The sequence below is a fragment of the Corythoichthys intestinalis genome, chromosome 20, assembly GCF_030265065.1.
Source record: "Corythoichthys intestinalis isolate RoL2023-P3 chromosome 20, ASM3026506v1, whole genome shotgun sequence".
NCBI lineage: Eukaryota > Metazoa > Chordata > Actinopteri > Syngnathiformes > Syngnathidae > Corythoichthys > Corythoichthys intestinalis.
The window spans coordinates 3,965,452-3,992,383 of NC_080414.1; the positions used below are offsets into that span (position 1 = coordinate 3,965,452).

The 26,932-nt window shown below is 38.2% G+C and overlaps 1 protein-coding gene across 2 annotated transcripts in view; it reads right to left on the minus strand.

The window, feature by feature from the left end:
* cntnap2a (contactin associated protein 2a) overlaps positions 1–26,932 on the minus strand; it is a 674,074-nt gene that overhangs the window by 103,076 nt on the left and 544,066 nt on the right. The window lies entirely within an intron of this gene.

Genomic DNA, 26,932 nt, shown 5'->3' on the forward strand with positions numbered 1-26,932 from the left:
GTACTTATGTACCGTATGTTGATATATCAGTCTTGTGTCTTATCTTTCCATTCCAACAATAATTTACAGAAAAATACGGCATATTTTATAGATGGTTTGAATTGCGATTAATTACGATTAATTAATTTTTAAGCTGTGATTAACTCGATTAAAAATTTTAATCGTTTGACAGCCCTAGTAAAATGATAATGATTTAATTTTGTTTCCCATTCTCCTTTGTGTTTTTTCATTGCAACCAAAATAAATGAAGCTACTACCACCGAAGCATTTGTAATTGCAATCTTTTCTGGGAGAAATTCAGCATTATCTGACAGAATTGCAGGGGTGCCAATACTTTGGGCCAGCAGTGTACATCAGTAAACCGGCAAGCACTGTTAGCATCATATAAGGTGGCATACCAAGTTGCTCAGTGCAAAATAACCCCAACCGATAAAAAAAGGAGCTGATACCGCCTGCAGCAAAAATAAAAACTGTCCCTCTGTCCAGTAACAATGTTGTTTTTAGGGCTGCAACTAATGATTATTTTCATAATCAATTAGTCGGACGATTAATTAAATGAATAATCGATTAATCAGATAAATGTCAGTTCATTCAATTACCTTCACAATTTACCTTGAATTTGTTTTTGACATGTAAGTAGAGATGAAGACAAAATTGATGACTATTTTCTTAAACTTTATCGATTATTAAATTCGTTGCCAACTAATTTTTCATTCGATTTAATCGGGTATCAAACTAGTTGTCGGTCAATTAGTTGTCGATTAATCGATTAATTGGGGCACCTCTAGTTGTTTTTGTTCTATTTTTGTTTTTTCGTTCAAATTGTTTGGCATATTGTCCTCATGAGTTACTGTTGCTTATCAATTTTGATTTATTATTATTTATTGATTTAATTAAATTCTATTTTTCAGTATCAAATGGTCAAAAAATGTACCTTGAGTGGATTTCTACAGTTTGGATGAGACTTTTTTTTTTTTTTTAATTAACTCAGGCAAATTGATGGGCTTGAAGACTTTCCTGTTATGAACAATGACTTTATTGTAAGTTGATCTGTATTTTTTTTCCTTTAATATTAAAATTGACAATGTTATGCAGAGGTGTACTTATAATAATTTAACAGACAAATGATACTAAGTGGCCGCAGAGTTGGAGGGGGTGAAACAGAAAATAATTCAGAAGCACTGATATAGATGAACTTGTGCTGAGAGAAAAAAAATGCCATTATTAAAAAAAAAAAAATAAAAAAATAAAAAAATCAGACATTTTAAGCAGTTACTCACAATGTTGCTCATTACTTGAGTATTCTTTTCAATTAATAATTTTTTACTTGAACTTGTGTACATTTTTGTGATGACTACTTTTCCTATTACTTGAGTAATATTATTTAAAAGTAACATTACTCCTGAGTAAAATTTGTGGCTATTCTACCCACCTCTTCTTATAGTAACGCTTTAATTTAAAATATCATTAAAAGCATTTTACTTGAAGCGCTATCTCATATTAAAACACAATCATCCCACCCTATTTCTGCATGCGTCACTTTTAATACCTCCTTTACAAAAGGTTTTCATCGTTGAAAACCCTGACTTTCTATACAGTCTTAATGAAGGATTGATGATAATATCAAAAAAACAGCACCGCAATCAGATGATTTCTTTTCATTCCTAATAGGGAGGCGCAGAGGTGATAGAGTCGCTGGATTTCTGATAACAACTTTTCTAATGACTTGTGATTGAAGCCGAAGAAGCGGCTGCTAATGAAGACAAAGTAAGTTCATGCTAAAACAGCTGCTGATGAATTATCAGACTGTGGTTGATGAAGTCGCAGCTTCACGTTGCCTCGCCATGGCTCTGTGAAGGCCTAATTGCTCAGCGGTGAAGACATTCTAAAAAGTAGACAAATTAAGAAGTGAGATGAAAGAAAAGAAAAAACTTGGCCTGAACGGGCCTTCGCAGTTTGGCACAACTTGGACGTCACGCAGGGACGCACACCTAGGAGAAAAAAACCCTACTGAAGAGGGTCCTACTACAACTGAGCTGTGCAACCACGCCCGTATTCAAAACAAAAATTAATATAATTGAGCCAATTTGACCAAGTGTGCTAAATTTCGTGGCCCTTTAATGGCGAACAAAGGGTCGTCATGGCAACAGACAGAGATATTGGCCTTAAAATGTAGTATTACAAAAGCTCTTGTAACTAAAATGACCAACCTGAAATGAACTGGACACATACAAGTAAAATGAGTGATTTTCAGTTGCCACTAGTTGGCGCTACTGAGTTGATGCAACTGACCCCTGTAGGACCTTTCAGGATATGACTCTCACCAAGCATTAGAAGTTTGGCGCAGATATGTTAAATATGACTGTTATTACTGTTCAAAATTTGTGGCGAGACAAAATGGGGACGGTCATTTTCACTTTCCTATCTGGAACCCACCTGCTTCAACGAAACCAATATTTTTCCTAAGGCACCTCAACACATGTCTAAAGGCTCCCCTGATGCAGGTTCCAGGTCAAATGATTTTTTTTCCCCATTGGAGCAGGAGCCTGTCTAGAACAAAAAAAAAAAAAAAATCTCCTGTTCACAGCAGCGGGCGCCATGCTTAATGGCTAATATTTCAATGCAGTCGTGTTCAAGCTGGGATACCTCTCATAGTGTAGACTGAACCTTGTATCAGGGAGTTATTAGTCCTTTACTGAATTTGGCATGTTGCCCAAAATATGGCTGACTTTGGCACCCCGCCCAGGTCAGGCTTGTGAATGAAAACTAACCATTTTGATAACTTAACATCTCATATGTCTCATGAACAGTCTCACGAATTTTGAGGAGGATCCAACTAACTCAAAGGTCTCAAACATGCACCCTGTATATAGACTAAAACTGCATATTTTTTCACATTCAATCCAAAATACCTGATTTCCTGTTGGCTTTGGAGTATGTGTACAAGAGACTTTTTGGAGCAAGGTACTTATGCCACAGATTTTATCGCTCTATGCTGAAAAAACTTCATAGGAGAGGCCTTTTTGAAAAATTTAAGGGGGCGCCACTGAGCCGTTTTGTTATGTTTTTTGGCAAGGTCAGAAATTTATCGAAATTTACGCCAAGCCGCATGTATGTGCAAATTTTAAGGCCTCCAAACTGGCCATTTTTATTTGCCCTGAAGTAAGAAAAAAAAAATTGCATTACAATAGTGCTCTCGTGTCAGTTGGTGCTCGGGCCCTAAAAATGAATGAATGTTGGATGGTGACTAGAAAATCTCCCAATTTTTTCTCACAGTTTAATATTTTCTCTTTTTGTTGTCGTCCTAGTTATGTTAATCACCTTTTAATTCAGAAGTAAACATTGTCTTACGACAGATTATAAAGCTCAACCGTGTTTATTTAGTCGTAAGAGAAGTTTGCAAAAGCATAGCAAGCAGCGTTTTTGCTGTGTTTGTCAATAATTGCTCACGGACAACAGCTCTGTACATCTGAGTGAGGAAGTAAGTGTGTGTGTGTGCACGTTTGTGTCTCCTGAATCTTTGCGATAAGTGTTCCCGCATGACATACAGTAGCTTAGACCCCCCGTTATCCTGACTGCCTTACATCCTCTCACCAGGGGCAAGGGCAGATAGCGGCCATGTATACACTTTGTACAGTACAAACATGCAAGGCCACCCATTAATGCGGTTTTACTGTATATGATTTGTATGGTTTTAAATTAAAAAACTGTGTTGGAGGGGAGGGATGGAAATTAGAACACATGTTGTAATTTAATGGCAACGTCATAATTAGAGTTGTCCGATAACGACTTCTTAACCGATATCATGATAATGTCCAACGCCAAAAATCTGAAATCGATAAACAGTGGTAAATCTACTTACAAACGTCTTTACTAAAGATGTCCCAATCAATCGGCGTCCAATCACGTCATTTTCAAAGTATCGGAATCGGCAAAAAAATATCGGACATGCCTTTTTTAATCTATATTTTTTTTATTTAAATCATTTTCTAATTGTATTTAATGTTACAGACAAAATGTCTTACACTCATCCAGGGTAGTTTTGGCTTAAAGTAGGGCTATCAAATTTATTGCGTTAACGGCGGTAATTAATTTTTTTAAATTAATCACATTAAATAATTAACGCATGCGTTACACGACCCACTCACGCATTGTCGCGTTCAATCTATAACGACGCTGTTTTACCGCTGTTTTAGATAGGAGATGAGGAGAGAGAATTTTGACAGCCTTTGGAGCCATTTCTAATGTGGGTAAAGCCTTACAATACCTCTCTCAGCAATTATAAATAACGTGGGAGTCAATGTGGGGAAGAAAGGTAGTAGATGATCATTTTCTTAACAGCCTATGTTCTTTCCCAACGCAGAGAAGATATATCAATTGGTGCCCCTACGCACAGTCATGGTTGCACTTCACATCATGCATTTGGGCAGACGTTAAAGGGCTGCAGTATCATTAACTGAAAGCTCAACAAATACACTAGATGGCAATATTTAGTCACAATATACAAAGTCACATTTATCCTTTAAGAATTACAAGTCTTTCTATCCGTGGATCCCTCTCACAGAAAGAATGTTAATAATGTAAATGCCATTTTGAGGATTTATTGTCATAATAAACAAATACAGTACTTGTGTACTGTATGTTGGATGTATATATCCGTCCGAGTTTTATTCATTTTTTTCTTAATGCATTGCCAAAATGTATATGATCGGGAAAAATTATCGGGAATGATTGGAATTGAATCGAGAGCGAAAAAAAAAGCAATCGGATCGGGAAATATCGGGATCGGCAGATAAACTAAAACGATTGGGATCGGATCGGGAGCAAAAAAACATGATCGGAACAACCCTAGTCTTTACATACAGAATTTTCAGATTAGGGGCAGTTTATGTTATGGATTGCCCTCGGCTTTATACTGTATGGTGACAGCGAAAACAGAAGGCGAAGACGCAAACCTTTGATTCCGGGCTACAAAGTGGAAGGATTCGATTGCGGGGCTTGCTCTGCAACCATATAAATGGAAAGCTCTTGTGCCGATGAAATCAGCACTCGCGCACGTCACTTTGGGCGTGCACAGTGCAGCTACTAAACATTAAAAACAGCAAACATGGCGGAACAACGGCTCTAATTGACTGTTTTTATGATATTTTGAGTTTAAATATACAGTCCCTGACAAAAGTCTTGTCACTTTTCCATTTTGAAGAAACATTTGATAATAACTTTGCTTTTATTTATTCAATTGGTTTCAGAAATGGCTCATTTGAAAGCTAAGACCATCCCAAATAATATTGAAAGTACAAAAATATATTTGTTTCACTGAAAAAAAGATTTATCATTTAATGAAGACATAAAAGTCAAATGTTGGCAAGACAAAAGTTTTGTCGCCTACAGAAAGTAGTGTGAAAGTTGAACAAAAAATGTACTTCAAATACAAAAATATGTTACATAACATAAGCGAATTAAGTAGTGGTGCTGTGAGATCCAAATTTAATATTTTGTATGACTTCCATGGGCTTGAGGGACTGCATCCATGCGGTTCGGCAAGGACTCATACTATTTATTGATGAAGTCATCAGGAACATCAAAGAAAGCAGTCTTGCATGTCTCCCAGAGTTCATCAACATTCTTGGGTTTCGTCTTCCATGCTTCCTCTTTCATCCTGTTCATGTCTGGTGACTGGGCTGGCCAGTCCTGGAGGATCTTGATCTTCTTTGCCTTGAGGAAGTTTGAGGTAAAGATTTAAGTATGCGATGGAGCACCATCCTGCTGCAGAATTTGTCCCTTTTTATGGTAAGGAATGTAAGAGGCAGCTATGATTGGTTGATATTTCAGACTATTTATGTTGCCTTCTACCCTGCAGATCTCAGCAACACCCCCATACAGGATGTAACCCCAGACCACGATTTTGCCACCACCAAACTTTTCTGTTTTGTGGCAAAAGGTGGATTTTCCAGATGAATCTTCCATTGAATTACACCACAGTCACCGCAGATATTGCAGGAGACCTACTGGAGCCCGCTTGGATCCGAGATTCACTCAGAAAACTTATCACGCGAAAATTCGGTTACATCGCCACCGTAGGAATGGAACTCGTTTGCAACCCGAGGATTACCTGTAATTTTATCACTGGATCAAGTTAAATCAATTAGGGCTGCAACTAATGATTATTTTCATCATCGATTAATCGGACAATTAATTAAATGATTAATCAATCAGAAAAATATCACGTATTTCAATTACCATCACAATTTAGCTTGAAATTGTTATCAGCATTTTGTAAAGTAGCAATGAAGACAAAATTGATGACTGATTTAATTGATTAGTTGTTGCAGCTTTATTAAAAAGTTAGTTTAAACAATAAGATGTCCAAAATTTGGCAAAAATGTGAATTGTTGTTTTCCAGAGTAAAAGCAGATTTTGGTTCATATCCTCCTCTGACTTTAAATATAAAGAAGAAATCTGATAACATTTACAAGTGAGAAGTTATATTTATGTTATAATTTCAAGAATTTAGACAAGTTTAAGGCGAAGACGGTCCTAAACGATTCATCGGTTATCAAAACAGTTGTCGATTAATTTGCTAATCGATTAGTTGTTGATTAATCGAATGAATTATTGCACCTCTAAAATCTATTGACTACGATTGATTAGCATGGCAACACCAGGTTATTGGAGAAATTGGAAAAACTCAGAGCTAAGCTAATTTCATCTCATGGGAGAAAAGAATCTGCATCTGCAACCATTGAATGCCTCCGTCCTCTGAATCGACAGTATGAGACCTCAAACACACATAAACAAGGTGAAAAAGTCAACGACAGTGTTATACGGATTTGTATGCGCTGCCTGAAACGGCAAAAGCTGCTAGCAAAAAAGCGGGAGAAAAGGCTGACAGCGACATATAGAAGCAGGAAGGACACGAGGATAAAGAAGTACAGCCTGAGGCTGAGTCACACTTCAGGAGGAGGGAGATAGACAACAAGGGGAATAAAATAAAAAAAACGTGGGAGGTTACGGAGAAAGAGCTCAAAGGATCTAATGTATGACTGGTGCAGGAAATTTGAGTGAGCAAGAAAGTGAATTTTGGAGAGAAAACAAGAGTTGCGGAACTGTCGTATAGCCAAGGTAAATCCTCTGTTTTCCCAATAAAAGAGAAAACCAGTAGGCTTGGCTGTGCGTACAACATTTGTCACTAGCTCTTCCATATTGGTATGGTGATCAAACTGCCTTGCATATGAATGTCTTTACTTTCAGGCATGCTAAAGTTGGACTCTATGCTGCATATTCTAAACATAAAATTAAAAACGACTCTCCTCAGAAAATTAGGAATGTGCTTTTCTGCATTTTATGTGACACTTTACTAGCACATTTAAAAACAAACATTTTATAAATGATTGAACTGTATACAACTACCACATTTTTCAGTCTTTAATTATCCACCATTGCAAAGTTATATTGGAATTTTTAGATGATTTTTTCTTCTCAAATTCAATACATTTGAAATTCTAGAGTGAATGTTTTCGTATTTATCAGTATGATTAGTTTTAGATTATTCTTCATACTTCAGGTTATTTGTCTGTTTGCGTGATAACAAAAAAAAAAAAAAAAAATACACCCATAGATTTCATAATAATATTGACTGGACACGGGGTGCAGGGCCCATTAATAGGGAGCCTGCATTGTTGGCGTGGCCGTCAAAGCTGACCAAGTGGAATCACAGACAAAGAGCTTTTTTCGTTGAAAATTGATGGGGGAAAATATTACATTATGCCTTAGACCTAGATTGTAACAACTTCTCCATAGTTAGGAGGGAATCTCACAAGATAACTTGTCTTGCACCATAGTACGCGCTTGAGTCCCATAGTTAGGAGGGAATCTCATGAGATAACTTGTTTCGCACTCATAATATTTACCGTGGGAACACAACATCTGCTACCGGACGGCACAACCTGGGAACCCCGCAAGGAAAAGCCCCTTTTTCGAGGTGCTGAACCAAAAGTAGCTTTGTCATTGGACGGGGCCGCGCCGCCTGTGAGCGGAGGTTGGCCGTCTCCTCCCCCGTGTGGCGTGTTCCTACAAAAACCGGGCATTTCGGGGCGACCAGTGAAGTCCGCTGGTGGATTAGACGTACAGATCGCCCAGTTTGGTCCTTTTGCCGCTTTACCGGAGTGTTGGCTTCCCGCTCATTTGTCACGGTAAGCAATTTTCATTGCTAAGGGACTTGTGCTGTAACGGTAACGCAGGGATTCTGGGATTGACAAACTCAATCTAGCCTCATCGTTACCCTTGTTATGCTTGTTTTTGATACTTGTTTGCTTGCTTTTGTGGGATTGTAATCAATAAATCTCATTTATTCTGCATTCTCTGATCAATAAACATTGTCTATTTTGCAAAAGTGTGCCTGTTACTGATTCACCGTGAACCCGTAACTTTTCGTAAGACAAAAATTCTTGTGAATAAATGCTTTAATCCCTGAATTCTTATAAAGACGCAAAACAGTCTCGATTCTTGGTGAAAAGCAAAAAAAAAAAACCCCAGTGAAATTAGCATTTATTTTACGTAAATATGTCGAAGTACCATGCTAGTCTGTTAGTCAATGTGGCGTCCGCCTTATGTAAAAAGATTTTTACGGTGAAAATTCTTGTGAATAAATGCCTAAAACCCTGAATTCTTCATAGATATGGACGCAAAACCTCTTCACACTCCGCTGCGAACCGCTCCAGTGAGAGTTGGAGACCACGGCTTGATGAAGCCAACAGCACTACTTCATCTGCAAAAAAGCAGTGATGCAATGCTGAGGCCACCAAACCGGACCTCATCAACGCTTCGGCTGCGCCTAGAAATTCTATCCATAAAGGTTATGAACAAAATCGGTGACAAAGGGCAACCTTGGCGGAGTCCAACCAGACCCTCACTGGAAATGAATTTGACTTACTGCCGGCAATGCGGACCAAACTCTGGCATCGGTTGTGCAGGAACCGAACAGCCCTTACCAGGGGGCTTGGTACCCTGTATTCCCAAAGTAACCTCTACAGGACTCCCTGAGGGACGCGGCCTTCTCCAAATCCACAAAATACATGTAGACCGGTTGAGCGAACTCCTATGCACCCTCGAGAACCCTGCAGAGGTTGTAGACCTGAACAAAATCGGTGACAAAGGGCAACCTTGGCGGAGTCGAACCCTCACTGGGAACAAATCCGACTTACTTCAGGCAATGTGGACCAAACTCTGGCACCGGTCGTGCAGGAACCGAACAGCCCTTACCAGGGGGCTTGGTACCCTGTATTCCCGAAGTACCCTCTACAGGACTCCCTGAGGGACACGGCCTTCTCCAAATCCACAATACAGATGTAGACCGGTTGAGCGAACTCCCATGCACCCTCGAGAACCCTGCAGAGGTTGTAGACCTGAACAAAATCAGTGACAAAGGGCAACCTTGGCGGAGTCGAACCCTCACTGGGAACAAATCCGACTTACTGCAGGCAATGTGGACCAAACTCTGGCACCGGTTGTGCAGGAACCGAACAGCCCTTACCAGGGGGCTTGGTACCCTGTATTCCCGAAGTACCCTCTACAGGACTCCCTGTGGGACACGGCCTTCTCCAAATTCACAATACAGATGTAGACCGGTTGAGCGAACTCCCATGCACCCTCGAGAACCCTGCAGAGGTTGTAGACCTGAACAAAATCGGTGACAAAGGGCAACCTTGGCGGAGTCGAACCCTCACTGGGAACAAATCCGACTTACTGCAGGCAATGTGGACCAAACTCTGGCACCGGTTGTGCAGGAACCGAACAGCCCTTACCAGGGGGCTTGGTACCTTGCACTCCCGAAGTACCCGCTTCAGGACTCCCTGAGGGACATGGCCTTCTCCAAATCCACAAAACAGATGTAGACCGGTTGAGCGAACTTCCATGCACCTTCGAGGACCCTGCAGAGGGTGTAGAGCTGGTCCACTGTTCCACGGTCGGGACGAAAACCACACTGCGCCTCTTGAATCTGACATTCGACTTCCCGATAGACCCTCCTCTCCAGCACCACTGAGTAGACTTTACCAGGGAGGCTGAGGAGTGTGATCCCTCTATAATTGGAACACACCCTCGATCCCCCTTCTTAAAAAGGAGGACCACCACCCCGGTCTGCCAGTCCATAGGCACTGTCCCCGATGTCAACATGATGTTGTTTCATAGCTCAAACATAAATCCAACAAATATTTTTCATCCATCCTTGGTTGTCAAGGTAACACAAGTTGTTGTAGATAGAAGAGGTCAACATTGACTGCAGAATTGCCTCCACTGAAATGGGTTAAGGTTTTCAATAAGATGGCAAGATTTCAACCAGTGAATATTAATTGCTTTTCTTTTTCTTTTATTCATCTTCCTTTGTGTACTTTGACCAAAGAATGCCTTTTTAATATGAAGCTTGGAAAATGTTAATTAAATAGTTTCTTCAGTTCTCTTGAAAAATGAATTTGTATGAAGCTCGATTAATATACAAAAGTGCCGAATGCATAATTTGGCCTCTGCCTTCTTCGTTTATTTTTCTCGACGCGGTTCTCGTTCATATAAAACAGTTTGGACACCAAGCAACAATCTAAAGTTAAGCTTCGCATATATAATCCTTTGTGCTCCTGCATGAACATTGCTGATATTACATTTAGTTGCACTGAAAGCAGAGTGCTTTTCAGGCATATTCAAATCGAGTTATAAGTGCTTTCCTTGACAAGCCATTTTATAAATCTAATTGGTTCACAAGATTGAGACGGATATTGTCCTTCTGTTTATGCTCCCTCTTAGTGCTCTTTGCTTGGAGCGTTTATGCACAGCCAAAGTACTTCATGTTGAGAAGAGGCTGCTTTGGATTTTTTGTCCCTCCATTGGAAGTCTATAATATCGCAATACTTGGTGCTAGCCTTCAATGTCATCCATTTGATTTGAGTAGAGTTTCATTTCCTCATTATGAATAGTAGATTTATTCTTCAAAAGGCATATTGTGCCATTTGAGGGCCACTGCAGTGTTGAGATGATAAATACTGTCATGCGATAGTCAAGAATAACATAAAATAATGTGTTACCATTGACGTTTGACCTGCTATGTTCTATAGCACTGACACATATGAATGACTGCCTAATTTGACTCAAGAACATTTCTAAGGACACACACACATCAGTGTTGATAACGAAGATTCCCGTAGTTTTTGAACTATAAGCCAATACATTTTTCTCCTGCTTTGAGCAGCTAATATACTGATATTTTACAGGGCAAAGAGCATAAGCGGAGTTCTACTTTTGGGCTGGGGGGGGCACAACATGTTGATGATCCCAAAACGCAGAGTCAGCTATTTGAATTAACTAACAAGAATATGTATAATAATAAGTTGAAAATGAGTGTTTTTTTCTTCCCCATCATTCTTGAGGGGAATTCTAAATCAGGCTGCTTAGGACGGCTATACTTTTCGCCAAGATCGTCATCCACTGAATATAGTACGCCCGCCGGTGTCGTGCCAATGTAGTTACAATCCAACCCCTTCCTCAGCTAATGGCTGAATTTGCAGGTAAAGAGAAAGTAGCCTGACTCAGGAAGGTTTCGCCCAACCCCCTCAACATTCCTTGCCTGGTATACCAGACTCACCGCTGTTCCAGCAATTGAGTCTAGCGACAGTTCGGCGGATCAAATTCCGAGGGCAGAGCAAGCCACAGCAAACAGACAGCGGAGTGGACCAATCAGCGACGGGCAGACGTGACATTGTTAAAGCGACAAGTAATTAGCGTGAGCGGAGAATGGAGAAGTTTATTCAACGTGGCTAGCGCGAGCCATGTTGACTGTTGTCAATGACTTGTTTTGATGTGTTTTTGGTAATTTAAAACTGGTTTTACCGCGGATTGGAACATATTCTCGGCTCTCCCGTTCGCCATCTGTGTTGTTGTAGACACGACTTTCGGCGCGCAAGAACACGTCACGCAAATAAACAATCTGATTGGACGATTGATTTTGTATCTTGCTCGAGAGGCCGTTAATGGGCTGGGTCCCAGACTATTTCTCACAGTGTTTGAAAAATACAGGGAGAATAGTCTGGCTGTGCCAGGCAACAACTTTCCTAGGCTCTATGGCGGGAGTCATCGGCTCTGTTGGTCCTTTTGATGAGCTTGTGGAACAGTGGAGCTCGTACACGGAGCGGTGCGGCTATTTCGTGGAAGCTAACGAAATAGCGGAAGAGAAAGTGGTGCCCACATTTTTGAGCGTTATTGGGCCAAAGACTTTCAATTTACTGAGAAACTTGCTTCAACCCGATAAAGAAGGTGAGGGGGTTGGGCGAAACCTTCCCGAGTCAGGCTACTTTCAGACACTGTTACTTCTTACTTGACACTAAACTGCTAAACTTCTGAGGATATTTTAATAATAGTATTTTAATCATTCTAATTTATTCAGATGTATTTGTTTGAATACCCTCTACAAGTTAAAACACATTTTTGAAAAGATCAATTAACAATATGCTGTGGATATACATTGATATACATAGATATTTAGAACTACTACAACTAAGCACACCAAGCAACAGTGGTAACAAGAAAAGACCCTCACATGAAATTGCTGGAGAAAAAATATGCAAGATTAGTAAATACCACCCTTGGTTCAGAATTCGGGTTTCATACAATGGTGTAAATCTTACAATTAATTTGAACCCAAATTAAATTAAACTGAACTAGTGCTCCACATCTATGTGCATGTGTTGTGGACCCTTCCGTTAGTTTCAAGTGTTTGTTTTGTTTGCTTTGCTCAAATTAAATGAAACAAGCTTGATACATCCAAACAATATTCCAACAGTATTAACTACTCTCAATGTGTTTTCTTCAGTCAGAAAAGTAATAGTCAAAAAAGATTAATCACGATAAAAAGTGCATGAATTAGGGGTGTAATGAATAAAAAAATCGACACCACCAATTGTAATGTTAGTTCATTGTTCATCGTGGTTCTTCATTTGTAATGTTTGTTTTGTTTTTCAGTTTTGCTAAACGCACAAGTTCACTTTTTATCATCGCTTTTGGTTACGTAACAACTGGCCAAACGGACTTATGACGTACGTGAGTGTGAAGGGGTGTCCCAATTAGCTGGGATGACGTTTCAAGCCCTACCCTTTATTGCTTAGTTTGAAGGGCCAAGGGGTATGGGTAGAAAAATAGAAATGGGATTGGGCCTTCCTCACGTATGCGGTGCATAAGTAATGGCCCCATTTACAAAACAAAGGCTACACTCTGTCCCACAGTGGGACAGTCTTGGGGATGATCCCAGGATGTCCCAAAAAGGGACACCCATGGGTCTTCTACTGTTAAAGGCAGCTTTTTGTTGTATGAGCATGTTTCCATCGGTCTTGTTGAATCATAAGGATATAGTGGGGGGCAAATAAGTATTTAGTCAACCACTAATTGTGCGAGTTCTCCCACTTGAAAATATTAGAAAGGCCTGTACTTGTCAACGTGGGTAAACCTCAACCATGAGAGACAATGTTAAAAAAAAAAAAAAAAAAATCACATTGTTTGATTTTTAAAAAATTTATTTGCAAATCATGGTGGAAAAAAAGTATTTGGTCAGTACCAAAAGTCCATCTCAATTCTTTGTTATGTACGCTTTGTTGGCAATAACAGAGGCCAAACGTTTTAACGCTGTAACTCTTCACAAGCTTTTCACACACTGTTGCTGGTATTTTGGCCCATTCCTCCATGCAGATCTTTTCTAGAGCAGTGATGTTTTGGGGCTGTCGTTGGGCAACACGGACTTTCAACTCCCTTCACAGATTTTCTATGGGGTTGAGATCTGGAGACTGGCTAGGCCACTCCAGGACCTTGAAATGCTTCTTACGAAGCCACTCCTTTGTTGCCCTGGCTGTGTGTTTGGGATCATTGCCATGCTGAAAGACCCAGCCACGTCTCATCTTCAATGCCCTTGCTGATGGAAGGAGATTTTCACTCAAAATCTCTGGATACATGGCCTCATTCATTCTTTCTTTCTTTTACATAGATCAGTCGTCCTGGTCCCTTTGCAGAAAAACAGCCCCATAGCATGATGTTTCCACCCCCATACTTCACAGTTGGTATGGTGCAATTCAGTATTCTTTTTCCTCCAAACAAGAGAACCTGTGTTTCTGCCAAAAAGTTCTATTTTGGTTTCATCTGACCATAACACATTCTCCCAGTCCTCTTCTGAATCATCCAAATGCTCTTAAGCGAACCGCAGACGAGCCTGGACGTGTACTTTCTTCAGCAGGGGGACATGTCTGGCAGTGCAGGATCTGAGTCCCTGGTGGCGCATTGTGTTACTGATAGTAGCCTTTGTTACTGTGGTCCCAGCTCTCTGTAGGTCATTCACTAGGTCAACCCCGTGTGGTTCTGGGATTTTTGCTCACCGTTCTTGTTATCATTTTGACGCCACAGGGTGAGCTCTTGCATGGAGCCCCAGATCGAGGGAGATTATCAGTGGTCTTGTATGTCTTCCATTTTCTAATAATTGCTCCCACAGTTGATTTCTTTACACCAAGCGTTTTACCTATTGCAGATTCCCAGCCTGGTGCAGGTCTACAATTTTGTCTCTGGTGTCCTTCGACAGCTCTTTGGTCTTGGCCATAGTGGAGTTTGGAGTGTGACTGACTGATGTTGTGGATAAGTGTCTTTTATACTGATTATGAGTTAAAACATGTGCCATTAATACAGGTAACAAGTGGAGCCTCGTTAGACCTCGTTAGAAGAAGTTAGACCTCTTTGACAGTCAGAAATCTTGCTTGTTTGTAGGTGACCAAATACTTATTTTCCACCATGATTTGCAAATAAATTCTTTAAAAAATCAAACGATGTGATTTTCTGTTTTTTCTGTCTCTCATGGCTGAGGTTTACCCATGTTGACAATAACGGGCCTCTCTAATCTTTTCAAGTAGAAGAACTTGCACAATTGGTGGGTGACTAAATACTTATTTGCCCCACTGTATTTTTAATAAATAATGGACATAAATTTGTTTGGCTACTTTATTAATCAGTACAATGCATCGATAATCGGAATAATCATAATAACCATGATTATCGTCAATACCGTGATCATCGTTTAAAAATCGAATAGTAGCACCCTGAATCGTAATCGAATGGAATCGAATCGCGGGGTGCCTAAGATGGCACAATCCTAATATTTACGTAAAATAATTGCCAACTGTCCATTTAAAAAAAAATTTTTTTTTTGCTTTTAACCAAGAATCGAGACTGTTTTGCGTCCATATCTATAAAGAATTCAGTGATTTAAGCATGGATTCAAAAGAATTTTCAACGAAAAAAGCTCTTTGTCTGTGATTCCACTCGGTCAGCTTTGACGGCCACGCCAACAATGCTGGCCCCCTATTAATCGGCCCCGCGTCCCGTCAATATCATTATGAAGTCTATTGTTCAACTTTATTGCAGGAAACACAAGTGTCACCTCAATTATTATTGTCCATCATGATCATTATTATTATTATTTTTTTTTTTTTACAAACTTACTGTATGTGCCATGAACTGTTTCCTACTATGCTTCTCTCTTTATGAACACCATTAAATATTTTATCCATGCTGAGAAACAACCCGTCTTTTTTCCCAGACACATGCAATTAAAACATAATTGCTTTTTAATTGCATTTTTTTGTTTTCTCCCACGAATCTATATCAACAATTGACTCAAGCTATTTGTTGAAAGTAAAAAGCTCAGTAAAAAAATATATGAGGCAATTACTGATGGAAAAAAAAAAAAAAAACACCAGATGCATATATGTGTATTTTGCTTTTATACTCCCAACAAAATGTCCTTCCTTGTTATCAATGAACATAACGGCTATGAATCTTTGCCATCTAATTGAATATATTTTCCATTCATTGCTTTTATTATGCGAGTGTCTTATTAAACGCAATCACATGCCGTGCATGCCCATTACATTATTATGACAGAATATCCACTCAGTGCTTGATATTAATTGTTCCACCTATTTAACAAAAGCAAAAAAATCCATTAAGTCTAGCTCATGAGTGTACATACGCGCTCATAATAAAGTAACCAGGGCAAAGGGCTCCATCAATACCAAAGCATGTGCATACGTGAGTTTTTTATGTGTATTATAGACGCGACTTCACCAAAGACAGAAAATCATGCACCTAAACTTTCCCACTAAAGACATAATTGATTGCCTTTGAAAGCCATAATCATATAGGAGCCGAGCGTCATGCCCTGTATGAGCGGCATCAATCTTGTACTGTGCTGCTATTCAAATATGACATTTTTAATGTATGTTTAATGGTCCGACGATAAGATAAGCCACATGTTCCCATTTCTTGTTCAGCAATATGGCGAATATACTGTAGCTCTACATAAGGGCTAAGTTTGGTCTCAACATTGGTTGGGACAATATAACAGCATAACCTGCATATACACTTTTTGTTGGGGATGGCACATTAATAAGACCAAACACAGGGATCAGGGCTAGATTTCTCATGAATATGCACCTAATTAATTGATAGGCTAAAATTCAGGGGTCGGTTGGAAAAGCCATATTGAACCAATAAAAACAAAAAACAATGTCTGGAGCCGTAAAAAAAACATAAAAGCCTTTTACAAGCCGTATAATGAAGGCAACACATGCTGTATGTATCTATACATTAGCAAGTGGTATGAAAATATACCTGAATCTTTTTGAATTTCTCACATTTCTGATCTGATCTTGGTCAAAATCACACAGAGGAAAAAACAGTCTGCTTTGACTAAAACCACCCAAACATTTATAGGTTTTTCTATTTTAATGAGTATAGTAATCGAACAATGACAGAAGGGGAAAAACGTTAGTGAGTAAACCATCACATATAATATTTTGTGCCCCCCCCCCAGTCTCCTTAGGCAGAGGGTTCACTTCCTAATCCCCCCCCCCTTCTGTCATTGTGTGCATGCTATCCTCATTAGAATATGAAAACCTATAAATATTTGGGTGGTTTTAGTTAAAGCAGACACCATCTGTGTGATTTTGACAAGATCCGATCACATTTGATGGTGATTTTGTGCAGAAATGTGAGAAATTCCAAAATTGTTCTCTTGGCCAGAGAGAATATGCAATGTTGCTTTAGCCTTTGAAGGTCTGTGCAGAGTCTGCTGAGTGACCATCACACACTAAATGTAACCCGTAGCGTTAGCATAGCATGTGCGTTCGCGTTAGCATTAGGCTAAAGCTAACAGCGAGCTACCTATCAACTCTCGGACAATTTTTTTTCACATAGTTCGTGGCGTCCAGGTGGCTGTAATTCATTGAAATTAATGTACTGTTTTCCTGCTGAGTAAAAACGGTATTGCTGTGCTGAACTGGAAACAACGTTCTGAGCAGACGGATCAAAGTCCTTCGACGTTCAGGTCACGCGCGTTGACGTGACGCGTATCAGGATTTTTGGGATGTGAACGTCAGGCTATGGCATAGGGTCGTAAATCAGGTCAGCGTTAACAGAGTAGGTCAGCAGTCACCGCAACGCAGAAGCATAAATCAGCCCTAACTCTAATGCAGGTCGGACTTTCAGAAGCAAAATTAGTGGTGTGTTCCCCACCTCCACCTTTTTACAATACAGTGGATGCTGCTGGCCGAAAAAACTAATATCCCTACTCTTTGTCAACATGTTGTATTTTTGTCGGGGCTGTGAGCGCATGTGTATGTGGGGCGGGGGTCAAGTCATCAGCCAATCAAATGTGCTTTTGAGGGAAAAAAATGGACTGTCACATTCAGCCCAAGTCTGAACATAATGACAAATAATCCACTTAATAATGCTAGGGTCAATTCTATCCTCACAAAATACAGGAAGACAATCTAAATCACCTACTGTATATAACCGAACTCATTATATAATTCAAATAAGGTTGCTTAAAAACTAGTAGGGACAATTTTAGCATCATGAAAAATTTGTCGTGTTATGCAGTGGGGTGGCCAGGAGTGGCCGTGGCCACCCATATAAATTTGTTGGCCACCCCACTGGCCACCCCGCTTGCCAGTATATCGTTAGATTGTTGTAGCATCAGTTATGCATTTCATCCCAAATGAATGCATTTATTTTCTATTGTTAAATGAAGGGCTGTCAAATTTATCACGTTAACTGGCGGTAATTTATTTTTAAAAATTAATCACGTGAAAATATTTATCGCAATTAACGCATTCGCGCTACGACTCGCTACGACGCTACGAGTGGAGTAGATACAAGCATTCATTGGGGCTGTGCGTTTAATTGGCAAAAGCTTTGTCATCTCTCCCATAGCAACTATAAATATTGTGGGAAGCGACGAGGGGAAGAATGACAGGAGTTGATCTTTTTCTTAACACCCTGTAGTGTACCCAACGCAGAGAAGATATAGCATTTGCAGCCACCACACACAGTCATAGTTGCACCACTTCCCATCATGCATTTGGGCAGAACAGTTAAGTCGCTACAGTATCATTTACTGAAAGCTCAACAAATGTACTAGATGGCAATATTTATTCACAATATACAAACTCACATTTATCCTTTAAGAATGACAAGTCTTTCTATCCGTGGATTCCTTTCACAGAAAGAATGTTAATAAAGTTAATGCCATCTTGTGGATTTATTGTTATAATACAAAAATACAGTACTTATGTACAGTATGTTGAATGTATATATCCAACTTGTCTTATGTTTCCATTCCAACAATAATTTACAGAAAAATATGGCATATTTTAGAGACGGTTTGAATTGCGATTTATTACGATTAATCAATTTTTAAGCTGCGATTAACTCGATTAAAATTTGTAATCGTTTGACAGCCCTTGTTAAATGTACACCTTATGCCTAATATATATGTACGTAACACAATAAAACAGAATTGTTGTGGAACTCAAAATGTTGACTGGACAGTTATGGACTATGCACATTAAATCATTAGTTACATCAAATATTACACAATACACCAAAGTATATCAGTAGCCGTGTCCTTAAGTCTTTCTGATAGTTTTCCCCTGACCTTTTTACTGCAATAATATAATGAAAACTATGAAAAATTATGGCTTTAGTTTTGGCCACCCCAAGATTTTGAGTGGCCCCATCTGGCCCCCCCATGAAAAATTTCTGGAGGCGCCACTGGTGTTATGTCGCAACCGTCCCTATGCAAACCTACGCCCTTGCCTCTACATCATCGTCATTGTAAAGATTGTTTTTAAAATGTGTTCACTTACTGAAACACACTCGCTACATAATAAAGTGAGACAAATAAATACAGTATGTCCAGCTTTGGCAATTGCATAGACCACGCCGTTCAGACGAAGACTACAGATGTGATGTCACGGGTCATTAGATGATCATTTGTTTGTATGTTAGCAGTTCCATGATGATGAGACATTAGTAAGCGTGCCGCCAGATTGTTGATAAGGGACCCATAATGAGTATGACACCAGCAAGAAGCAGGGCCAGGTGGTTTGTCATGTTCTGCATCCTCAACAGAACCAGGCCAAATCCTGTCAGGCATACTGAGAGTTTAACACTGTGGTATTTCATCATGGAACGCCTCAGCGGTTTTTAAATGTATTTCAGTGAGTGTTAAAAGGCTCATATCTACACTTGTGTTGAGGAATAAGATTGCACAGGTCCACTCCATTATTCCTTTTAGTGTGAAAAATGTGCAGTCAACAAAGCATTATCGTAATGATCACGCTTCCTTGCGACGGAGATTAAATCCATGTTTGTTTTTCTTACACTCAGGTTATTACTTTTCGGAACACCGATGGTATTTTGTTACATCAACCCAAGTTGGAAATACAACCTTTGATCTCTGTTGTATTCATCCATTTCTTTATTCAATCCTACAAAATATCATAATTTCGAATCAATTTGCAAAGTCAGAATCTGATGAGTTAAAAACAAAAAACACAAAATAACAGTTAAGACTAGAAACTACAATTTCTGGAGAAATTATGATGGGGCTTTGCTGTGGAAGATAGAGATCTATCAGATCACTTCCTGTTGATTTGGGAACATTTTGGTGAGACTTCCTTTTTATGTTGGCTAACTTCATGTTGAAGGAATCTGACCTTTTAGGCAGAATTCCGGAATCACACCAGTCAAATCGCACATTGAGCAGCTCCAACGACCCAGGCTGGCGAGATCCCAGGCTGGCGAGAACCCGGCAACCCGGCCAAAAGGCTAAACTCCTCACGTTCACCTTAGCCTTAACCCATCCTACTGACTCCATTTTGAAATTTAGACCTCACTCAGTTATTGCAATTTTGTTGTTTTATCACAATAGATTGGTTTATTTACATTTCAAAAACCAGAAGCCATTTATTTACGAATGTGATTGCACTTTAGTTTACATATTTAAATGTTCAGATATTAAGATTTGAATGAGGCAAAATAACATGCTTTTTCTCTATAATATATTGTTATAATCATTTGGTTCAGAGGTACTGTAATTACCGGTATTTTCTGTATAAAAAATAATTTGGTGTTAAAAAAGTCTTTTTTTTTTCCCCAAACTTGAGTCTTGAAAAAGAGAGGGTGGTCTTATAATCAGGGCCATCTTATACTCGGGCCAATACCGTATACAATTTGTGATTTTTTTAAGTACATATCGAGAAACATAATATTTAATCAGACAATCAGTTAAAAAAAAAAAAAAAAAAATATATATATATATATATATATATATATATATTAGGGCTGTCAAACGATTACATTTTTTAATCGAGTTAATTACAGCTTAAAAATTAATTAATCGTAATTAATCGCAATTAATCACAATTCGAACCATCTATAAAATATGCCATATTTTTCTGTAAATTATTGTTGGAATGGAAAGATAAGACTAGATGGATGCAAACATTCAACGGTACATAAGTACTGTATTTCTTTATTATAACAATAAATCAACAAGATGGCATTACCATTATTAACATTCTGTTAAAGCGATCCATGGATAGAAAGACTTGTAGTTCTTAAAAGATACATTTTAGTACAAGTTATAGAAATTTTTTATTAAAACCCCTCTTCATGTTTTCGTTTTAATAAAATTTGTAAAAATTTTCAATCAAAAAATAAACTAGTAGCCCGCCATTGTTGAAGTCAATAATTACTTACACAATGCTCATGGGTGCTGAATCTTATAAAATCAGTCGCACCCAAGTGCCAGCAGAGGGCGGCAAAACTTCGAAAAACACAACAAGTACACCTTTCACTGTACTGTCATTTTAATCTGTTTGAGCGGGGCATTTGTGCGTTAATTGCGTCAAATATTTTAACATGATTAATTAAAAAAATTAATTAATTAATTTTTTAAAGACGTTAAAAAATTAATTAATTAATTAATTTAAAAAATTAATCATGTTAAAATATTTGACGCAATTAACGCACATGTCCCGCTCAGACAGTATTCTGCCTTTTGGTAAGTTTTACAGCAAGGCTTTTTGTGCTGTGAAAAACTCTTGTGGTCGCTTTGTGACATGGTTTATTGTTTTCTTGCCAGTTCAATATGGCTGCACGACGTCTCGGGCTGACGCCTACGCTGTAATGTTGTGCTTATATGATCCTTGGACAAGATTTGTCCGTAAGTATGGTTGTTGTAAAGAATGTACATATTATGTTAGTAAGCGAAATGTTATATTTTTTTGTATGAGACGCTTTTTGTTTATGTTTAGTGAACCTGTATAGCGTGCTAAGCTAACGTTGTTGCTAATGCAATGCTTGTGGACTTTTTTTTTTGTAGTTTTACGACGGTCTAAAGAGGACAATGGTTTGAGGCCATTTTATTAATAAATCAGATGAAAAAGGAAGAAGTCTGATTATTAAGGCGTCGTTCACTAACTGTCTAGCTTTGGAAAATGTAGACGCTTCGGAGTGAGGACAGCATAGACAGATTTAAATGACAGTAGAGTGAAATGCCCACTACAGTCCTTATGTACTGTATGTTGAATGTATATATCCATCTTGTGTCTTATCTTTCCATTCCAACAATTTATTTTACAGAACATATATATAATTTACAGAAAAATATGGCATATTTTATAGATGGTTTGAATTGCGATTAATTACAATTAATTAATTTTTAAGCTGTAATTAACTCGATTAAAAATGTTAATCGTTTGACAGCCCTAATATATATATATATGTGAATGTAAAGTAAAATAAATTAAGGGTCATTCAGTGGCCCCTATGGTCCTGAGGCCAGGCTTGACTATAATACTTTCCTTTTACATGAACATAAATACCGCTATCCTACAGTGTGTTTGTCATAGAAGCCATCCCTTGTATGAGAGCTCCTTTTCCATTATCGACTTTAAAAAGGTTGTCAAGCATGACTGATGTGATAGGTGAGTGTTGCAATTAATCAGCAGGACTGACACACCACAGGTAAGAGAACAACAGAGTGCTAAGAACCGAGGGCACAAATGGTCAATAGGGCGAGAGCTGCCAAACCACTGGATGTCTTTCACTTCCCCAAAACCCATAGAGAGCACATTGATTTTATGAACCTGGGATGAGAAACGTGCGTGTATGTGTGTGACACATACACACAAAAACATTCCAAACTCTAGGGAAATACATGAAAGTTGATAAAAGATGAAAAAGATCAGAAAGAAATGCAGATGTGTTTTTCATCACATGTGCATACATGATTATAAATCTGCTCATCTTCAAATACTTTGCCCATCTCAGCAGAGAGCGCAATTGAGCAAAAACATAAATAATGTGAAATTATGAGCGCCGTGCCACTTATACACACCCGAACACAACCTCTGTATTACAATGGGCCAAACGGCTATGCATGAACAGCTTTTACTTGTTCTCTATCCTGTTAGTTTTTAATTAAGAGCCAGTCAAACCAGCAGCCGAAGAGTGGAAAAGTGGCTTAATACTTTCCAAAGGTTTCTAACAATGCTTCAATGAACAGTACACAGCCAAGTCATTCTAATAATGTGCTATTTCCTTTGCCATTAGCACAAATGGTCCTCTTCTTGGGAGTAATTACCATCATCATGGCACAAGAACAGTGCCTTTCATATTACAACTTTATAGTCAGAAGGACACATAACCCTATACAGGAGCAATAGGGTGATGGCGTGTGATGCAAGTCGAGGTTTATAATACTAAATAAAATAATAGATGGATAAATGACCAAAGTACACATTACAGTAAAATGTGATGGCAACATTAATGGTGTACATGTTTTTTTTGTTTTTTTTTAATTATTATTTTTTTTAATCTTAGACTTGTCAGTTTTTTTTTTTTTTAATGCACTACACTAGGGCTGCAACTAACGATTATTTTTTATAATCAATTACCGTAATATTCGGACTATAAGCCGCTACTTTTTCCTTCATTTTGAATCCTGCGACTTATTTGTTGATTTATTTGAGTTAATAGGTAATGCTTCATTTGACAGTGGTGTCGTAACAGCGTCATAACAATGACACGACAGCATAATGGGCATTACTGAATGCGTTTGACAGATGTTATTAAGTGTCATCTGGCAAATTATGTCTCTAACTCCAATTATGGCCAGCTCAGATTTTTTTACATCCATTCAAAAGTAAGATCATTTGCCGGATAACACTAAATGACATTTTTATAAGCATTCAGTAATGCTCATGATATTGTCATGTCATAATTATTAGAGATGTCCCGATTGATCGGGTCCGATCATGTCATTTTCAAAATATCGGAATCGGCAAAAAAATGTCGGATATGCCTTTTTTTAATATATATGTATTTTTTTGATTAAATCGTTTACTAATTGTATTTAACGTTACAGACAAAATGTCTTACACTCATCCAGAGTCTTTAGTTTTGGTTTAAAGACTGGTTCATAATACCGTAATTTCCCGAATATAAGGCGCACCCGTGTATAATGCGCACCCCAAATTTACTTGTAAAATCTAGGGAAAAATATTGTACCCGTTTATAACGCGCACCCTAATTTTAGCACCAATAAATAGAGGAATACAAGAAAACAGAGCTCGTGTACAGATACAGAAATGTCATTTTACTGACTGGTGAAACACAGCACAAGCATAGCATATTGGTAGTTCAAAACATTACCATAAACTGACAATATTTATGGTTATAATACGATTTGACAACTTCTCCAGCTTACCAGAATCTAGGAGAAAACAAAACAGATGTGACTTTTCTTTTAAAGGCTGCTGTATAACTTGCTCGTTTCATCATGATGAATAAATGTTTCTTCCATGGATTGATACGGTAAAATGAAAGTGAGAACGTAAGTCGGAAATCCGTGAGAGCTCATCGCTGGGACCATGACAGTAACAATAGGAATTGTTGTTATTTCGGTTTGAGTTTCCCGAGGGACCGATATAGTTGACGGACACAGGAAGTCTGTGTTGTTACGTTTGTTATGGTCCGAGTTGCGGAGCTGCAATAAACGTTGACTCAAATGAGTTCAAGAAACTAAATTCCGTGCTTTATGAAGAGTAAAAAAAGCAGAATTTAACACAGACGAAATCATTCGGCCGATTAGAGTGAAGTATTACCGAAACAAAATGGTGACGTCACGTACCATAATGGTTGGCAACGGGTCGCCGTATACGTTTCTTCAACACAACGTGGCCGTGTCAATAAAAAAAAATCGGTTTATATATATATGTAATATATATGTAATATATATATATATATATATATATATATATATATATATATATATATATATATATATATATATTTCTGTCTCCATCCATGTACCCGTTTATAATGCGCACCATGATTTTACAATTTGATTTTGGGGGGAAAAAGTGTGCGTTATATTCGGGAAATTACGGTAATAACAAACATCCTCCCCTGCCATTTATTGTCGGACTCACAAAGTGTGGCCCTGAAAAAAACTTGGAACATGGAAGTGACGTCATGTAACTTTATTTTAAGCGGAGGGGATTATGTCTATTGCTTACATATTTTATGGCACAGTGCTGATAAGCTTTGTTTTAATCCAAAGCAGTGGAACAATGTCATGTTGGACAATAAAAAAAGGTACTTGGAGCAACTGAATTGAGTTTTTCATTTTTTTTTTTCTTAATGCATTGCCAAAATGTATATGATCGGGAAAAATTATCGGGAATGATTGGAATTGAATCGGGAACACACAAAAAAAAAAAAAAAAAAAAAGCAATAGGATCGGGAAATATAGGGATCGGCAGATACTCAATCTAAAACGATCGGGATCGGATCGGGAGCAAAAAAAAAAAGGATCGGAACAACCCTAATAATTATGATTGTCTTATGATAGTCTTATAGCACCACTGTCAAATAAAGTGTTACCAAATACCATAACTAGCAATTAATGAAACAACTGGAACAGTAACTGAAGAAATAATTAGCACAAAACATGAATTTTGATTGTTATTTACATCTGTAGCACTGCAATGCATGCTAGGAGGCATGTTGGATGACAACAGTGTTGACAGCAGGTTGCAGCAGAGGTTGACTCTCTCCCCCAGGGGAGCAGTGATGGTCAAATGAAGCTTCTTGAAGCAATGAATCATGGTGGTTATTTTGGTCTTATGACAGTTGTATGATGTGGCTGTAAAATAAAGTGTTACCAGTTCATATCTTTTGGTGTAAATATCCCATAATGCAGTGGGGACAGCTACGGTTTATCTATGAACAAATAGATGAATTTGGTGGGTTGCCGCTTACAGTGAAGTGTGCCTAATAGTCCGAAAATTACGGTAATGGGATAAATTGAAATATTTCAATTACCTCCACAGTTAACTTGAGGCATGTTGTATGTAACAATGAAGACAAAATCCAATTTCAAAGCACACTCTCTTGTATGACAATATACAGTTTGAATGGGAGTTTGTGTTGAAACTAAGCTGTTGTATGAATAGGCTTATGTGTGTGGTTTCTTGACAAAAAGAATGGACAAAACTTTACTATCCAACAATAACTCAAGCGCTAATATGCTTCTCCAAAAGACGATACAAACGGATTCGCCAACTAGCTTAGCCGTCCGTGGTGAATTGTAACGTCTCATCAGCAAAGAATACAAATAATGGATCAAAAAACACAAAAGACAATCTAACTCTCGACATTTTGTAATATTATTGATTCAGTGACCCAACCTGAGTGTAGCAGTGAACTCTCTCTCTCTTGCTCTAATGAGTGGCACGCGCACGCACAGCCTTACGTTGCACACAAACAAGGACCCAAACGGAACTGCACATAGCCGCCGGCAAAATCGATTGTCAAATTTGTTGCCAAACAACTAATTTATTCATCGATTTAAATCGATTAGTTATTGCAGCCTCATTAAGAAGCTAGTTTAGATAGTAAGATGTCTGAAAATTGGCAAAATTGCGAATTGTTTTCCAAAAGATTTTTTTAATGTGCTACTTTGACTTAAAATATAATGAAGAAATCGGATATTTACAATGGAGATGTTATACATACATACATATATATATATATATATATTTTATAATAATTTCAAGAATTTAGACAAGTTTAAGGTGAAGAAGGTCCTAAAGGAAGAATTGGCTATCAAAATAGATGTCGATTAATTTGCCAACCAATTAGTTGTTGATTAATCGATTAATTGCACCTCTACGCCACACAAATACAGAACTTGTTTGAAGTGTTTTATTATCATTATTAACTAGAAATATATCTTTACTCATCTATTGCAATTAATGTACTGATTGGTTAAACAATTAACGTAATTTTCGGACTATAAGCAGCCACCCACCAAATTTAACACAAAAACGACAAAGTGACAAAATTTGTCCGGATGACACTTAACGATGTCTTTCATCAGCATTCATTGACCATGACAGCGTCACGTCATAATTATGACGGTCATATGAATAAATTGTTACCTATTAACACAAATAAATCAACAAATAAGCAGAACTAGACTATAAACCACAGAATTCAAAATAAG